The 19,754-nt window shown below is 40.6% G+C and overlaps 1 protein-coding gene across 1 annotated transcript in view; it reads left to right on the top strand.

Moving 5' to 3' along the window:
• Positions 1 to 2,027: 2,027 nt before the first annotated feature.
• Positions 2,028 to 19,754, top strand: part of LOC119745909 (DNA damage-regulated autophagy modulator protein 1-like) — a gene marked incomplete in the record, with an annotated part of 56,742 nt that continues 39,015 nt past the window's right edge. The window contains 2 exon segments of the mRNA XM_038222633.1: positions 2,028 to 2,117; positions 5,791 to 5,934.

Genomic DNA, 19,754 nt, shown 5'->3' on the forward strand with positions numbered 1-19,754 from the left:
AATTTGTTATTTTTACCAAAGAAAACCATCGTATTTTGAATAAAACAGTCCGAACTATTTTCTTTAAACGAGGAGAGATATCACAATAAAGCCGGTTGTGTTCAACTTCGTCCCTAGGGTTTGCTTTATTTTCATCCCCGTTTCAGGTAGTAGCGGTAGTGGTGGGAGCATACTGCTCGACATCATGTAGTCTGGTTCCCAGATCAAAACATTCTGACAATTTGTGATCAATAGGGCGTCGGGGGAATTGTGAGGTCAAGGAACAAGACCAGGAATCATGGGAACGAGTTTGTGTTGAGTTAGTCACGCGCTCAGCGTCGAGAGTGATTCCTATTGGTCAAAAGTGGAACAGTAAACGTTTTGATTGGCAGTTGAGAAGATAACAGCTGCACTTGTTTACATAGTGTTTTCAAAACCTCGACTTCGTTCCAGCGGCGGTTTCCGTCGATGTTGGGCGTCACTTTCAAAAAAGGCCTAGAAACATAAATTAATAGGACTACACTTTGTTTGTGTGGTGTTTTATATTTTATGGCATTTAAGTTCTTATAAACAGAACGAGCTCGAGGATGCATGAAGTCAGCCTAGGATTTTCCCAACGGTGAAGGACACAAGGACCTACATTTTCCCGACGCCACGTTCGAAGATCGAACCAACGTTTCGAAAACACCGTGCATACGGCCGCGCCAGTAGCAGGCCGGTAAATAGGCCCGAAATTGCCTACGCGATCCAAATCCAGATCATGATTTGCATGTTTTTTTTTATGTTGAGAGTCGTGAATTGAACAGGATCCTTTTAAACCCAATTTTTACAGGGTTGAACCTATATCTCCCCACATACATTTTGTACATTTTAAAAAGTTTCCCAAGTTTACTCACAGTCAGACCTCATAAAGGTAGCCTAACTTTTGCATTATAAAAGGCACAAAAGTGACATTCCAAGCCTTTTTAAGAGGATTGCAGACGCCCAAAATAAATAAAAACTGTCTTCGTTACGATCCGTGGTTAAAGTAAACCATAAAAATCGCGAGTATTGGAAAATTTAGTTTTATGAAGTAAAGCATGGGATATGGACACATGGGCGTCGCGAGGGGGGGGGGGGGGCAAGGGGGGCACTTGCCCCCCCCCCCCCTGGAAAAGCCACACACAAAAAATGAAGAAAGAAAAAAAAAGAAAAAAAGAAAAGAAAAAGAGGCGCGAAGACAAAGTGGTGTAAATTTATTGAGTTGGGGGGGGGGGGCAAAATGTCCCTGCCCCCCTCTAAAACTGATTAATCGAGAATGTGTTGAGAAATAGAAGCATTTTTTGGCAAAAAAAATTTTTGCCCCCCTCTAGATAAAATCCTGGCGACGGCCATGGACATCAATGTCAGTGTGAAAAAAATGCCACGCCCACCACAAACCAGAATACATACAAGTGATAAAGCGAAATCGGAAACGAAGCCGAGCTTTGAAAAAGGGCCATTAATGTCGTCATGTTTATATTTAGCTACGGAGGCTGCCTGACCACTGACCATTGATCTCCATATGGAGATCAATGCCACTGACCTACAATTTAGACGTAGGGAACCAGACTAAAGCGAGCATGGCGTGAAAAAAACACGATTTTATTTTAAGTTAACTGTTACGATCTTATCGAGACAACTGCAGTATCACATTTCATATTAATATGAACAAATTGGGGAAAGGAAATGAGTATTTTCGAGAAGGCATGGACGAATGATCGCGAAAACACATACTACACGTTGTGAATAACAACACCAAGTACACGATATAAATCCATTTCTGGCCAATTGCGGTATCAGAGAGCAGCTAGTGGTTGGCGCGTACTGCTCGACACCTTGAGAGTGAGGATAGAAAGATTCCTATCCGGGGCTTACTATTGAAAACGCTCTTGGAAATAAAGTGAGCACTGGGGACGAGATTGACCTGACCTAGATTCATCAGGAATAGTCAGAATCTTTTGGTCTGGGAACCAAGACTATAGACATGCATTGAAGATAGAACGTCATGTAGAACGAGCATTGTTCGTGTTGTTTGGAGGACGACAATGACTGGCGTGATGCGCGTGAGTTGAACTTCATGAAGTTTTACAACGAATAAACTGACCTACGTTAGCATGGTGGGACAATCAAATACGAACTATTTTGATAACCTTTACTAAATGTGTAAAGGAGCCTATCCCATTTCGGAATAACTTGGATCCAGGAATTTTCGCAGGGGGAGGGGCGGGGGGGGGGGGTTCATCAGCAAACAAATTTGAAAATCACGCAATCTTATGATTGCGCAACTGGATCCTTGCGCAATCTTCGCAAAAAATACTTCTTCCAGATTGAGCGCACATTCTTAAGAATGCGCGACAAGATAACGGTCTTGTGGAAGAGACATAATTAATAATACTAGTGTAGCGGAAAGAATTCTGCTTTTTGGGTTAACAATTAAAGGGGGGGGGGGGGCGTAAGAATGAAGAATGTGTGAAGAATGAGAATGAATACTGTGACATCCCATAGCGTAGCCCCATAAATGTGGCCTATTTACTGGACTGCCTCCGTAAACATAGGCCACACATCCACATGTACAAAAACGTGTCGACTTTGCCAAATTTTGATTTTCACATTTAGGCTTAGTTTGTAGGATTTTTTTGCTTTAGAAGCATACTCACCCTCTTTATAGGCTAGTCAGAAAGTGCTGCCTTTTTCAGATGTCTAATTTTTGTGAAATTTCACGTTGAAATTTTGATACGCAAACGTGTGCAAATGTATCTCACGTGTGCAACGTGTGCAAATGTATTTCACGAAAAATGGACATCTGAAAAAGGCAGCACTTTCTGATTAGCCTATAAAGAGGGTGAGTATGCTTCTAAAGCAAAAAAAACCTACAAAGTAAGCCTAAATGTGAAAGTCAAAATCTGGCAAAGTCGACACGTTTTTTGTACATGTGGATGTGTGGCCTATGTTTACGGAGGCAGTCCAGTAAATAGGCCACATTTATGGGGCTACCCATAGCGCTAATGCTATTTGCCACTTAAACTGCTATTTTTCACACCCCTAACATTACGCCGCAGAGCTGGATTGTATCTACCAGTAGTCAAAAGAGCAATTTTGGCAGCTTCTGGACATTGTTTTTTTGTGTGTGATATGCATATGATACATACAGGGACTTGTAACTTGTCTAGCCTACACAAAGCACTTCCCAGACTAGTTCCCTGTCCTCCGTTATTGCAAAACTTCCCATAGTGGGCAGAAAAAAAGCAATAACAGGTTTAATTTGATTCAAATTATCGTAGTTATACGAGTACAGGAGCATAGATCATTTTCTTTCCTCATTATATGAATTATTTCCCCTTTAAACCGCTATACATTTCATTTAACATAATTATGCCGTGCAATGTTTGTTAAGATTGTGCAAGATTCATAAATTGCGCACATGATATTCCTACGCAATCTTAAGAAAGAGCGCTCATTCTTCAGATTGCGTGCTCATTCTTAAGGATGCGTGCTTATTCTTAAGAATGCGCGCTCATTCTTAAGATTGCATGATTTTCAAGAAAGCGCACAACATGTTTCGTAGTACGGTAGTCAACAAAGCCGTTGGTGATTCATCTATGGAGCGCCGCTACCATAGTTCTAGGGGTAGACATTGTCTTGACACTAATGACAGGATGTGTAAATGTTTTGGTGGCCGAAGACCCACATTTCTGCTCAGCAGTGTCTTCTTCAAACAGACGAAATATGTCATTCACAAGTAGAATGCACTGTTAGTGTTCTGATGCCAAATTCCACCATGATGAACATGATGAATTTGATGAACATGATGAATTTGATGAACATGATGAATTGGAAAGATTCCCATTTCTGGCCATCTTTAAGGTTTCCCTTCAGTGACCTACCGGTATCAGCCATCAAAAAGTGATAATATGTCCTAAAAAGTCAAATTTAGCAGGGACAATTTTGAAGTATTTACTAAGAAAATTTTCAGACCAGTCTCATAGAGTTTGTGCACAGGGTGTCAAGTGATGGCCAGGTATGGGAATCTTTCCAATGAATTACCTGAATGATCATGACGATTGACGAATGAATGATGGTCAAAGTGTACATTACAGCTACAGGATTTTATTTGAGTAAAAAGCCAGTGAGCAAAATACACCTACCGGTATCAATTGTTTCCACCCCCCCTCCCCCCCCCCCCCCCCCCGGCCTGCCTCACCCAAGACGTGGGGATTATCACTTTTGAAGGGTGGTATTTCCCCCCACCCCCAATATTTTGTAACGAGTGCCCTTATTTCACGAATGCCCCTTTTTCATGAGTGCATTTTTTCACAAAATGTGGCCCAAATATCGGCAATTGTGCCAGCATAAAAAGTGCCACCTATTGTCCAATGGTGTCCATGACGGCCCGTTTTAAACAGCACCCCCATGGGAAGATGGTGTCCAGTCTTCACCACCCCCCTTCCCCAATGTTAATTATATGGAGGCAGAGTGACAGGTGAAACCCCCTGTCTACCGGTACCTTTCAGAAGGGATAAGACGAGTGCCACTTTTCACGTCTACCTACCCCCTCCCCCCTCCCCCATCACAATGCTATGCCACTGAAAGATGGTGTGCAACATTCCCAACACAAATCAACAAATTAACAAGACAGTCTCACTCTACACATCGTTTTTCCATTGCAGGAAAAACACAGACTTCTAAGTCTTCTGTTGGCTATGCAGACATTTAACAAAACCCCACCACATCTTTCTGTTCAATTTTCTACTCTGGCGATTTTTCAAGACTCTTGCAAACATTTTTCCTTTGCTGGTGTGTTGTATGGCTTCTTTGGTGTCAGTGTCCAGTGCGATTACACAGGGGAGTGACTGTACAGACAATTGTGGGTTTTCCTATTCTTGATCTGTTCTGGGAATGAAAATGCAGAATTATAAAGAAGTTACTGTGACTGTTTCCAGAGGGATTTGTCAACTGGTGTGTCAGTAACTGGGGCGAAGGCTGGATTTTTTGCTTAGCTTAGATCATTGAGACTTGTCCGAAAATAGTTTAGACTTTGGCTGTATACAACTTTACAATGCTGGTGTTCTTTTTGATGGCATGTGCCTCTTGTTATAGCAGTCTGAAGGAAAAATATACATGTACCATAACATTGTGTATACCGGTACATGTGTAGGATTTTGGCTTTTGGTATTTCATTCGTGCCAGGTTAACATTGAACATAGTATTCTGTTATACTGTTTTCAATTTTCACCGCAAAAAGTAAGATTATTGGGGTTTTTTCTACTTGTAAATCCAAATTTAGGCCTAGGCCTAAGTCATTCACTTATAAGTTTAAAAAAGACATTGAACAAAAAAATATATAATAAGTATTTTTGTAAAACCCAATGTAACCGAAGTGAGTTTTGAACCCAACAATGTTTCATTGATACTGGTACCTACAGGACCTACTACATTAAGGACGATTATTTGCATGTGTGGAAATAATCTAATATAAATTAATCCAGTTTTTGCAAATGAAAAAAATACCCACTTTGACTAGATGTAACTGTAACTGTAGGAGGGGCACTTTCCTTCTCTCCCCCTCCAGTGGATATCTGACCCCCTCCCCCCTTAAAACCTGAAATCTTGATTGGAACAAAATTATACTGAATTGTTGAGATGATTCATTTTTAACTCCCCCCCCCCCTACAAAAATTGATATATCCCTGGGTGCCCTCCACGAAACATTTGACCTGGTTTTCCTGCTGATTGTCTGAGATTGAGAACTGAAACAGTTTTAACGTTGTGTTGTAATTTCTCACTCCATAGGTTGGGAGTGAAATGCTTGTGATACTTGCCGTGTTCACAATGGGCATCATGACAGCGGGATACTCTGATCGGCTGGAATTTGGCAACTTTGCAGCCAGCGGAATGGAAGGAGTAGTCTCCATGCTGACTTCCAAGATGTTGCACGTAAGTACTCAATGGTAGACAAAGTCAATGTACAGTTAACTCTCGACAAGTCAAAACCTGCTCACTCAAAATCCCTGCTTACTCAAAGTAAAAGCTTATTTAGGCCAAAAAAAAAAATATGTCGGTCTCTGGTCAGCGCGCGCGTCGATTTTAATCATGCGCGTCGATCTTTTTTTTCTCCAACATGTTCCGCAGTAGCTCCAACAGCGCCCTCTATTTCCGCACCTCCTCAATTTTTTTTACCAAAGAGCACCAAGGAATGGGAAATTGCACCAAGGCAAATGATCGAAAGCACCAAGGCAAATTATGGAGGACACCAATGTACATGAGGACACCAAAAAAGCAAAATAGTACCCCGCCTTGTCTGTACAATCCAAGCTTGAAGAAAAGAAAAAAAAGGAAAAAAAAAAAAAAGCCGCGTGGCCGCGTCAATTCCGGAACTTTGGTCTGACCAGAGACCAAATTTTTTTTTTTTTTTTGGCCTTACAATCAATTGTTGTTGAATAGAAAATCTATTGGATGACTCAAAACTCTGCTACATGTATAACTTAAAATTTGAGCCCATTCCACTGAGGTTTGACTTATCGAGATTTTACTTTATTTATGGGCTCTGTGTACAACTACCCCCCTAATGGTAAAAAAGGGTGAGTTGGGGGAGCCCGCTTATACTGGAGACATTTGAACACATTGCCGAAGATGCCTGTCTCTGACACTCTGACGCCATGGGTTCGTGCTCATAATGAGCCGTGCGTTCTTTGAACTACATGTCTATGCGCGCAAACCAGTGCGCGCATGCGACATGTCCCGTCCAAGGCCAAGGGGCTCTCGAAAGTGGTGAAAACGTATCCTTTCTTGTTTGTGCACGAAGCCCATTGTATTTTTGACTTGTTACATTTCAATATTATACACAGAGGTGTGTTTCATGAATTGTTTTACTATGTGCATGCATCTTTTTTTTCCTTTTCATGTCTTCAGTCTTCATAACTTCAAGATGGCTTTTTCTGTGTTACAGTTGATACGGCTGTTATTTTGTGTGTTTGATTTTGACGTTACAGTTGAAACAGTTGTCAATACTTTTGCAATTGTATTTTATGGTTTGTTGTTTCTTTGTTGTACAGTACCTATTTTGCTGTTGCCATATTTTGCATTTCGTGCTTTTTTACTCTTGTTTTATACATAGTCATGCTTTAGATTGACAGTCTTGGTCTTTTCGCATATTGGGGTTTTGTTTTTTTAATCCTTTTCCATGTTGATTTTGTAGACGGCTTTTCACTGTTATTTCCGGAATTTATGTTTCTTCTGGTACTTTTTGTTACTGTTTTTGAGTACTTGTCTGGTTATGCTTAAGGCCCCCCCAAAAAAGTCCCCGGTTTCTGGTATGGAGCTTGCCCCAGAAGTGGTGCGGCGACGCGGCGTTTTTTTTTTTTTTAACCTGTTTTTTTTTTTTTTTTTTTTGGCTTCAAATGTCGGCTGATGACTGCAAATGGTGCCCGACTAAACTTAGTGCAAATATATGGGAGTCCAGAGAGGCCACATAAAGCTTATTCTCGATCATAACCCCATCTAAAAACACGTTAAAATTGTGCAGCAGCAGGATTCCAGTCAAACCAGTGAGTTTGGCGGTTTTGAGACATCATCTTGTATTGAAAAAAAAACGTTTTCATTTTGCCGACGCGCATGGCTACGGCGACGCGCGCGCATACCAGAAACCGGAGACTTTTTTTGGGGGCCTAAGGCACCTTTTAGTAATTTTTATGTTTTGTCACTTTTGTTACTTTTTAAACAATTAAGGGGGGGGGGGGGAAAGAACCAGGGGATTGTTACTGTCATTCATGGTTGTGCATGTAATGATGACTTGTCACCAGCATCGATCACAGACGTCCCGGCGGCATCAGAGGCCATCTTCAAGGACGATATTATATCCCAAGACAATGGTAAACTTCTCCATTATCGATATCTGGTACCCCATCCTCACTAAGCAGTCCAATGGGTCTCCTATACCCAAGGACAACTTAGTTCCCCCACCCTAGTCAGCCTATGGGTCTCCTATACCCAAGGACAACTTAGTTCCCCCACTCTAGTCAGCCTATGGGTCTCCTATACCCAAGGACAACTTAGTTCCCCCACTCTAGTCAGCCTATGGGTCTCCTATACCCAAGGACAACTTAGTTCCCCCACCCTAGTCAGCCTATGGGTCTCCTATACCCAAGGACAACTTAGTTCCCCCACCCTAGTCAGCCTATGGGTCTCCTATACCCAAGGACAACTAAGTTCCCCCACCCTAGTCAGCCTATGGGTCTCCTATACCCAAGGACAACTTAGTTCCCCCACCTTAGTCAGCCTATGGGTCTCCTATACCCAAGGACAACTTAGTTCCCCCACCCTAGTCAGCCTATGGGTCTCCTATACCCAAGGACAACTTAGTTCCCCCACCCTAGTCAGCCTATTGGTCTCCTATACCCAAGGACAACTTAGTTCCCCCACCCTAGTCAGCCTATGGGTCTCCTATACCCAAGGACAACTTAGTTCCCCCACCCTAGTCAGCCTATGGGTCTCCTATACCCAAGGACAACTTAGTTCCCCCACCCTAGTCAGCCTATGGGTCTCCTATACCCAAGGACAACTTAGTTCCCCCACCCTAGTCAGCCTATGGGTCTCCTATACCCAAGGACAACTTAGTTCCCCCACCCTAGTCAGCCTATGGGTCTCCTATACTCAAGGACAACTTAGTTCCCCCACCCTAGTCAGCCTATGGGTCTCCTATACCCAAGAACAACTTAGTTCCCCCACCCTAGTCAGCCTATGGGTCTCCTATACCCAAGGACAACTTAGTTCCCCCACCCTAGTCAGCCTATGGGTCTCCTATACCCAAGGACAACTTAGTTCCCCCACCCTAGTCAGCCTGTCGCCTATACCCAAGGACAACTTAGTTCCCCACCTGAGTCCGCCTACAAATGTATGAGTCTCCTATACCTTGGCAACCTTCCTCTTCAGTTCATCTCACTGATCATTCTCAACTCCTGCAAGCTTCTTAGATGCCATCCTGATGACAAGCCTCACTGATCATCCAGGATCCCCTGCTGAAGCTCAGACGTCATGTTGCATCCAGTGTAGCACCCATTCACTGTTGGAATCCTTCAATCTCCTGTCGGCGGGCAGCATACCAGTACACTGTCCGAAACGTTCAATTTCCCACCGGTTCTTGTCAGAACATCACAAACTTCAAAAAGAGATTTGTCGCATGATATTATCAACTTTATCTTTTGGCCATGTGATTGTGCACCATGCAAACATTCAAATCTTTGGGAACATGTAATAAATAAACATGTGTGTATCTAAATTATGCTATTTTTTAGTGACCCCGCCCACCCCTGTTTTTTGACAAGACTTCTGTTTTCATATTCATTTAGTCATTCACATTTGCAGCTTTAAGCTGAATTACCTGGTTTTTACAAAACACAGCGAAATTTACACATTTTTAACATGCATTTTAAAACTTCAGAATTATACAACCTTCAGAAATATTTTATGATGCTGGTACTAAAATACTGATCTTAAAACAAAGAAAACTGGATCATTAAAAATTAATCAACAACATACGTGACCTGTTTATTGAATGAGGGAAAAGAAAATGATCAGGATACAATTTGCCGGTATTGTGAGCTGGCTTTTAAGGAAAGCTTGAAACTATGTATCGGCAGACCCCCTAAAGCTACGCGGTCCTATTTCTACGCACTCGTATTCAATTTGTATGTGACAACGCACGCGCCTTAACAAGTGTTAACTCTTTCAGTGCCAAAGTCGTACATGTACGAGGTATATTTGTTAGTTCGAAATTGCCAACCTCGTACATGTATGAGGTAATGTTCGTACTTATAATTGCCAAACCTCGTACATGTACGAGGTAGAGTAAGCATGTTATCACAAGAGGGCACTCTCACTCTTTTCCAATAATATCATTTTTATTCAGGTATGACCCGTATTTATTTGTTTCATTCGAGTTCTTGCAAGAGGGCGCAGCACTGGCATTCGTATCTTCTGCAAAAAGTGCGGAATTCCCCTGTGTGCAGGGCAGTGTTTCAGGGTGTATTACTATGTATGTGACTACTTTTGACTTTCCAAGAGAGCAACAACAAATTTAGTGAATAAAACTTATTTACTTTTTTTTTTACAGAATTTTGAAAAATTTGGCACTTTAGGGTTAAACATTTCAAATTTCGCAGGCACTGAAACAGTTAACTGCACAGATTATGGAGGGTCAAGGATACCGTGTATTTATTTTGCCACTAAAAGTAAATTTTGATAGGAAGTGGGCTGGCAACTGTCTTCTGGGAAACTGGAGTGCCCACACATGACAATTGGCACTTGCCTGAAGGTAAACAGCGCCCTCTACCTTTCATGAATGGAGAAGATACACATTAATGCCACAGAGGAGCAGTACTTAGTACAGTAACTGTAGTGTTTGTGAGACTCCACATGTGCACACTTGTGGAAGCACCGTAATGAAGTATGCTTAAAATAATTTTCATCAGAATGTGCAAAAAACATCTTCACATGGGCACCGGAATGCTCAGAAGAAATTAGGGTTGTGCATCTTCGAGTATTTTTGAGAGGCATGTTATCGAAAGCAAAACTTTTTTCTTTTTTTTGGCCTGAATAATACAAAGAACAGGTAGCAGAAGGGCTGATATTTGACCAACTTAAAAAGAAGGAGTGAGCTTAATCAGTGGCGTAAATCTGTGCCGGTTACAGTGCGATTAAAGGGAATGTACAACATTTGCTTTTGCTGCAATTTTCAGAAATAAATGGATTTCGAGGATTAGTATGTTATAGAAAATATTGTTAAACTGACTTACTTCACGTTTGGGCTTGTAGATGCTGGAAAAACCAAGAAAATCTATCATATTCTTGAGGTCTGGTTCCCTGACCCCACTTGAGATGAAACGGAGCAATTAATACACTTTGGGGAATTGTAAGGTCAGAGAATAAGTCTAGCAAGCTTGAACCCCTTCACAGGTGTGTAATCAATTGCAAAGAAAAGTCAGAATAACTAAATATGAAAAAGTAGGAACAGTTTTTGAAAAAAGCCAGTTTTCTCCAACGCTGGTCGGCTGACCAGCGTTGGAAAAATACAGTTTTTCTTGAAAATAACAGCACACCAGAAGCCACGGTTTTAAAGGATGCTTTAGACTGTCATTCCCTAATAATTCAGTAAGGTATTACGTGATAATTTGATCATTCCGTTCTTTGATGTTTGCAAATGTTGTATCTTCCCTTTAAATTAATGTCGCCAACATTTTTCTTCATCACCTCAGTGGCTCACATTGTTTGAATAATTTAATTTAAAAACATGCTTTTCATGTTGGTTGATGATCCAAGAGTTGAAAATTGGGTACATTTGGCACAGCCCTTGAAACAATGGCATTTTATGTATCTTTAAACATTAACCCTAACCGCCCCGAATCCTTCAAAATCCTCTTTGCCAAAGTGGAGGAATTTGGAGGAGGTTACATCATACACATGGCAAAAGTGCATTACTGATTTTGTAGGATGCACTTTGTCAAGGTCTTGGGCCAGACCTTATGTTGTTTTTGCTCAGCCATGCATAAATATAGGCCTGGATTATGCTTGAAATCCTCCGTACTGCTCCAGGATGTCACTGGCCAAGCCTCAACATATTGACAGTCACTGCTGCAGGATTTTGCAGGATTCGGGCAGCGGCCACCCCTCCACGTACATGTACCATATTCAAGAAATAATGGAGGAATTTGCAGGATTGAGGCTATGCTATTTTTCCATGAGGCCAATTGGAGGATTTTGCAGGATTGAGGCTACATCCTAGCACAAAGGCCTAAGGAGTTAGTTTCTGTGATTGGGGGGGGGGGGGGGGGGGGAATTATGAAGTCCTACCCCTTTTTATGATGCATCCTGCAGGGTTAACACTCTTTTTACCGTCTTGATGTTATAATTCACCGAAGAAAATTTGGTAGCCATTTTTTAGGTGGTGCCAGGCCCGCGGGCATGCCATGTACGCAATCTTAAAGACGAGGCGCGTGCGCATTTTGGCAACTCTATCAATTGGGCAAAGGAGCCCGAAGTGCGCGCATATCACCTGAGCACGACTCACGCCACCTGGTGCCACTGCAGAAAATGGCTGAAGCGGAATTAGTCTATACATCCATTGATACAGCATTAAAGATATGATTCTGTTTCCTTGGTGAGATGCAAACTGGCCCCTCAACATGGATTAATGCATGTGCATGTATCAGTCTCTTAAGTCTTGCCTGCCTAATCGCAAGGAAACAGATGCAAGGTACATGTACTTGTGTACAGACACTGGCCATTGCTGTGTTAGTCATTCATGTTATGGGGCCTACCGCAGGGTAGCCAATTCCCCATCATCTTGATACAATTTAATGATCTAAATTTGATTGAAAGAGCCAAAACATTCATTAACACTGTAATGCCAAAAAAGTAGAACAGATTCTAGAAGTGTCCGTCTCCAATTTTTTTTGTTCAACATGAATTTTTTTAACCATGTAAAATCAGTCAGAATACAAATAGGTTAAGTATTTAGAGTAACAAAAAAAAATGTAAAAAATTGAAATTCAAGTTACTGTAGCTGTATTAGTCATACTTTACATTCGTGTTTGAAAAATGAACATTTTATGTTTGTTGTACTGCAAATGAAAATCCAAGTTACTGTAGCTGTCTGATAGTCACACCTTACATAAATGTTTGAAAAATGAACATTTTATAACATTTGTTTGTGCAAATGAAAATTCAAGATACTGTAGAGCTACCTGTAATACTCATACTTTACATTGTGTTTGAAATTTGAACATTTTATATTTGTTACTGCATTAACGTGTATGTAAGACAGTCCTTTTTTTTTTAATGGACCTTTGTAAAGTGTAGCCTGTATTCCTGAATAATTTTTTTAATGTATTTTGCCACTTCCTTTAATTTGTGGCCTTTGGTTGACTCAGAGACAGTAAAGCTCTGTCCTGTCCACAGAATGTTCCCCAAATTTCCAACTTCCTATGGACTCATAAGCCAAGTTTGTTGCACCCTCTATTCCCAAAGTTAGAAAGTAACTTCCAAATCACCATTTTCAATCCGAGGGATTCCCTTTGCTTAGTCACTCACCCACCCAGCCCCTGATTGGTCAGTAGTAACCTGTATGCAAATGGCAGGGGAGGAGCTTCAGATCTCAGCAGTGATAAAGTCGGTGAGCTCCAACTCACACAGGGAAGCTGTGACTTTAGAGATTGGCTGTCACCGATCACGATGCAAATGAAGGGGGCGGGACTTATGCTCCTGCAGTGTGATTACTTGTGTACACACTGATTATCCAGGCCAACACACATTGCAATACTTTCAAGGCTAATATGTATGAAACTCATAAGGTAGATATTTGTACCTTTTTGTCCCAACTGGAGGGGCGGAGTTTGGTTCCTTGTGGTTTTTTTTTTAACTCAGGAAGGAAATTTCTGTTAGTAATCTGTGATGCAGTCCGCAGGTTTTTTCTTCGCTATTGATCCGTTCAAAAAGGAGACACCACGAATGCGTAGTCACCACAAGTGAGTTTGCAAGTCACGACATTACACTGAGGATTGGAGAGACGCTACCCGCTACCTTCTACAGGAAATTCCTTCTAAGATCCTTTCAGAACACTTTGGGAGTGTTTGTGCAAGGAAGACCTTTTTTTTAACAGAGGGGCGATTTTCTTTTTAAAGTTTGGATTCACCGTGCGGTTGGAAACATTGAAAGCTTTTGAAGCAGGACATTACTTGTGAAGGAATAACTTTAAGCAAAAGGTTGGTGAAACAGTTTCTGACCATTTTTTTTAATATTTAGTTCTTGGTAGTCTGTTCAGGATGTCTGCATCATGGTAGATACTTTTGAATAATAATTGCCTAAAATTTGAAGCTGTACCTATTCCCATGAAATATTTGTTAACTAAGCAGGCAATGACTTTATTTCTCAGTTGATTTTGTTTTGATTCACTAAATTTGTGAAAAACATAAAAAACTAAAGAAGCTACTAACTTGTGTAGATCCCACCCTGTAGGTCGTGTCATACACAAAACATGTGCCTTCAGATTCAGTATGGAATATTCCTGACCATGATTGCGTACTCTATGTGACCTGAAACCAATGTTTGTTTTTGCATCAAGGAACTTATCAGACTTCATAATTCGTTCAAATTAGTGCCCGCCAGTACTTGAACTTTGGACGAACATGTGTATCTAGGTCTAGGCTGCCCTAGGCGCTGCCCTGGAACCATGATGCCCTATTTTCTACAAACCTACCGTCAACTGTTAAAAAAATAACCCATAAAAGGTACAGATTCCGCATGTTGTAAAATTGCATTTACGTGACATGAGTATGGAAAGGCTTTGATTGAAAAGAAGGAAATAAAGACTGTTTTTCCTTTTGAAAAATATCGTACATTGTACAACAGACCTTTTAAAAAGCTATGAACTAATACAGTATCCTTGATGTGTGCTATTTGTTAACTGACAGGATATAAATTGCTTTAGAAGGTACTTGCATAATGTATAAAAATGCAATAAATGACAAATTAGGCTGTGAAATTTGGAAATCTAAGTACTGCCTGGTGCTAAAAATAATATTACCATTTCCATTTCTCTGGAAGTCTTTTTTATCAAGTGAAATTCTTGTCAAACTTTGCTATTCATTTTTGATTGCTTGGAAATTTAAAAGCTTATTTTGGATAATGCGTACAGATTGTACATGTATGGGCAGTGCTTTCTAAAACAAATATAACATGCACGGTGAGTAGGAGATTGTTAAACTGGAGACTACGAGTGTTGTAGTTGAGTACTTTTTTCGGAGTGCCGAGTACTGCTGAGTACTTAGGTTACCGAGTACGAGTACTTGTACTTCCGAGTACTTAGGTTACCGAGTACGAGTACTTGTACTTCCGAGTACGAGTACGAATGCTTTGCTGCCCGAGTACTAGTACCCTCATTTCGAGTATGAGTATTTTGACATTCGAGTATGAGTACGAGTATGAGTAATCTAAAAAAAAGTGCTCGAGTTGTACTCGAGTACGAGTACCGAGTATGAGTACTACAACACTGATGTCAACACAGTTGAGTCCATTCATTTGTGTGTGGCAGATGGTTCATGTGGTGCATGTGTTTCCAAGGTCCCAGGTTCTAAACCCACTCTTGTTGATTTACAGTATGTGTCTGCTCTGAAGTATTAAACAGAAAAATACGCAAGATTAGAGATATTTGATACCTACATGTATAATAAATCAAGTTTAAAAATGATTGTAATTTGGCTTAATTTAATTATCAAATTTTGAAGTGGTTGTAATTTGGTAATTTAATTATGTTTTTTTTTAAGCTTCCTGTATTTGGTTTCCTCAGTCTGAGGTCAAACCAAACTGATCTCCTAAACTTGATGTAATTTCTTGTTCAAGGAACTCTAAATCCTGTGCTTGGCCTGGTAAACCACTCTTTAATCCTGTTTTTTTTTTCTCCTGAGATTACCCAATGTAATCTCTGCACAAGGCTTTGATTACAGGGGTGTGAAATCTCAGCTTTAAAGCTGGTTTCAGCTTTTTTTGTATTGGATTTCAGCTTTTTCCCCTCACTTGCTGTACAAAAGTATATGAGATTTCCAAAGTTCAGCTCTTTTTTACACCTTTTTCAGCTGTTTTCAGCTATTTTTATCAGCACTTGGTCATCATACCCCTGTGTTTAAAGGGAATGTACATCATTGGCTTTTGCTGTAATTTTCAGAAATGAACTATTTGAGGGGTTAGTAAAATAGATCAAATATTGCTACACTGACATGTTTGAAGTTTTGTGTTCGAAAATGCTGGAAAAACCAAGAAAACAAAAATGTTCAAGTAGTCTGGTTGCCTGACTCCACTAAAGATGATATGGATCAATTTATAGATGCCGGAAATGTAAGGTATGGGAACCAGTCTAGCTGGCCTGCACCTGTTCATGAACATGTAACCAATAGCAAGCAAAATTTGCACAGGAAAAAAAAATGGTTAATTTGAAGCAGTAGTTGAAAAATAGTTGGGATTTTCCAATGGTGGTCGGCCGACCACTGTTGGAAATTTATACAAAATTCCACTTTCTTGAAAATGACTTCACACCAGGTGCCATAATTTTACAGGATGCTTTAGATTGTCATTTACCAACATCCTAGTAAGGTATTTCGTAAAAATGTGGTAGTAGTTTGTTTTTCGATTCTTGCAAATGTTGTATATTCCCTTTAACATACGTATGTACACAGTGTATGTTGGATATGAAGGAACAAGTTAATTATCCCTGATGTAATTTTGCAAAGAAAGTAGAAATTTACATTACAAGTTCACATACGGTCCGTATGTATCCAGAACACAAGTAGTTAGTGGCAATAAAAAACAGTGTATGTAAAAGGTCTTTTGGTGCTGCAAAAGATTTCAGTTGTCTAACTTGTTTCAGGGGAGGGGGGGGGGGTGTGAAATTTGTAATGTCAGCCTTTTTTGTTCCATGTATGTATCCAGAACACAAGTAGTTAAAGTGGCAATAAAAAAAGTGTATGTAAAAGGTCTTTTGGTGCTGCAAAAGATTTCAGTTGTCTAACTTGTTTCAGGGGAGGGGGGGTGTGAAATTTTTAATGTCAGCCTTTTTTGTTCCATGTATGTATCCAGAACACAAGTAGTTAGTGGCAATAAAAAACAGTGTATGTAAAAGGTTTTTTGGTGCTGCAAAAGATTTCAGTTGTCTAACTTGTTTCAGGGGAGGGGGGGTGTGAAATTTTTAATGTCAGCTTTTTTTGTCCCTGAATTTTTTTTTTTTAGTTAATAATATTTGTTGATCTGTTCTTGCATGTCTGTGAAGCTGCAGAATATTTTCACTGGCAGATTTTTAATTTGTAGAGGGAGTTGAATGTTTGAGTGTGGACTTTTTTGCTGCGAATAACCAAAAATTGTTAAGCTGTTGGCCTGATGGAACACCCGCCATTGATCACTTTAAAAGGTTCCAATTTCATTTCCTGTTGTTTTCACGGCAGAAATTACTAGCGTGGCTTGTGTCAGACTCGGATCTCTCTCCAGACCTCGGCATATTACAGCATAAAACCATCAACATTAAAGCTCCAAATCAAAACAAGTGATCATTTTTTTTCAGAGGGGGTCATAAAAAAGGACCTACGGTAAATTGGTCTCGTGGGTATTGTCCTGGGCCAAATGGTTTGGACTTGGTAGACTACGGTAACTTCCAAATTGAATTGTTCTCTGAGTGATTGTTTTGCCTTGACCAAGGAATGTTTGTTCTCAATTTCATAAATAAAATACTCTTAACGACAGAAGTGATTTTGAGATTTTGTCATTTCCGACTTTGAGTGCAACAGTTGGTCCCCTGATTTGTGCCTTGTTTTTTTTTAAGTGATGTTATAGCTTTACAGTGTACAGACCAAATATCTGACAGACCACTTTAATTTCAAAAATCACCTTGACCAAAAAAATGTTGTTCTCAATTTCAAAACAGAAATGATCTTGGATTTTGAGATTTTATCATTTTCACCATTGGAATTCCTCAGTTTGTCTCCAATTTTGTGTCCTTGTTGTAAATAAAGTTAAAGGTAGAATACCTGCATTTGTAGCTATATCCAAAAAGTATCTGACAAATATATTGTTGAAAAGCATACTTGATAGAAATGGCACTAAACTACCTGTGAAAATATTCATTCCGGCATGCTCGCCAAGCTGTCATTATATTTCCGTTTGTAGTTCCTTTTAATTCGGCAAAGCCATGAAATGGTGCGCGCAAGTGTTGACACGACGCACATGCGGTTACTATAATTCAAACGTTTCTGTGTGATATTGCTTAGCGATGAGAACATGTCCCGGACGCTGATTCGGGTGCAATTCAAAACATGACTCTTTGAATTCAAATCGAGATCCTAGAATCTCGGAACATATACAGCATTCACTGAGATGTAGCTGGTTTTGGTCTGTGCACCTGATGACCAGGTCAGTAACTGACCACTGATGACCATCGCCCGAGGCTGAGTGAACTTTTGAAACCCTGGGGCACTGTTAACAAATCTAATTAATTAGATGAAATTGGAGGAAACGGGTCAAGTCATGACACCGCAAAGTCATACACCTGTACCAAGTTTTGCTGGTCCCAGAGGGCCAGCCTAGTGTCCTCTTTGTACACGCTGACGGACTCACTGGCTGAATGAATGTCACTTGTACATGTACATGTAGTCCTACATTGTATGTAGACTAGTTACCGGTACCTGCATGTACATCACGGATCGTCTACACAGGGATAAACAATTTCCCCCAATTGTTGGTTACATGCGTGATATGGCACTTGGGCGTCGTGCATGCGCGTATGCGAGACGCCGCACACACACACGACTGCACAGTCGTGATGCGTTGAATTTGTAGGGCACCAGCTAGCTGTCGGGGCACATGTCCATGCATTGTCTACATGGTCTTTGCATTCTATGCGCGGATGTGGCATATCAGGCATATACATGTAGACACTCTGTTCGGTATATTTGTACACAGGCTCAGATGAGTCGTTTATCCTTACATGTAGAGGATCCATGCCTACTTGTACATGTTTCGCACTGACTAGCTCTCACTTACATGTACATGCACATATTATGTATGACCCATTGCATTGGTCTGGGGCTGCTTTTTCCTGTGCATTTTCATCATGCATACATTTAGAAACCATCCCTCTATGGCTACAATATCAGCAATGCCATCCCAGCAATCAAAAAAATCAGTTGACTGTTTTAGCAGTTGAGTGCTCCCTGCCTTCATAAAGCAGGATTCACTGACTGTTGTATGAAACCTAGCTGATATCGCTATGCTTTGACTGTAGGAGAGTGATAAGCCAGCTGTGCTTACCAGTCACCCGCTTGTCTGTTGATAGAATTTGACTGCACAGTGCCTACAAGAAATATGATCAGACTGGTGGTGACCAGCCTGTGTAAAAGGCATGGCAGGGGAACAGGATTGAATTTTGGACTGACTGTGACTGATCAAACAAAAGGAGGATAAATCTTTCCTGCTGACGGAAATCCTGAATTCTGCAAAAGTGCCCATATAGGCCATGGCCAATGCAGCCAAACGACATCAAAGGTAGAGGGCTATTTTGATAGCTCCTCGATAGCGCTCTCTACGTTGATGTTGTTGCACCATGCCAGCACTAAAGAACGACTGTACGTACATGTAGACAAACGTAATCCAAATCTAGTCTAGGGCCATCACTTAAGTAGATTTAAATCCGGTCTCTAGGTAGAAGGCAAGGAAACTACTGTGCCAACCTGACCGATTTTAACCTTCCAGAGTTGTTCGGTGAAATGTTATACTCTTTAAATAAAACCAAAAAAACCCATCATGTTATTTATTCAAATGTGGCAAGTTATAAAAAGAACCCGGGTGTTGTGTACATGGAAATTTAATCATTAGTGATATCTGATATAATCTTGTGAAACAACAAGTTCAAGTAATTCTCTGGTTTTTGGACCTTGTCATCCGCAGAGCAAAACCTAAATACAGTGTAATCTAAGTCACTGCCTGAAGAATGAGTCTGTGCTGTGGCCAAACATTGATGGGGCAAATTTCTCAAGTTAAAGTTTAATATTTCCCCGCCGTCGGTCCCTGGCCAAGGTTAATGAAGGCTGTCCCTCGTCCAGCCCACTCACGCTCAAAGACAAAGAAACAGTGCCCCAAGCCATTGTAGTGTTGTTATAAAATTTCACTCCAGAACACGCACACGTAACCAAATCCTGCTCATTCTTTTGATAAGACTCGGTGTT

Source organism: Patiria miniata, unplaced genomic scaffold, assembly GCF_015706575.1.
Source record: "Patiria miniata isolate m_02_andy unplaced genomic scaffold, ASM1570657v1 HiC_scaffold_1, whole genome shotgun sequence".
NCBI classification, from domain to species: Eukaryota; Metazoa; Echinodermata; class Asteroidea; order Valvatida; family Asterinidae; genus Patiria; species Patiria miniata.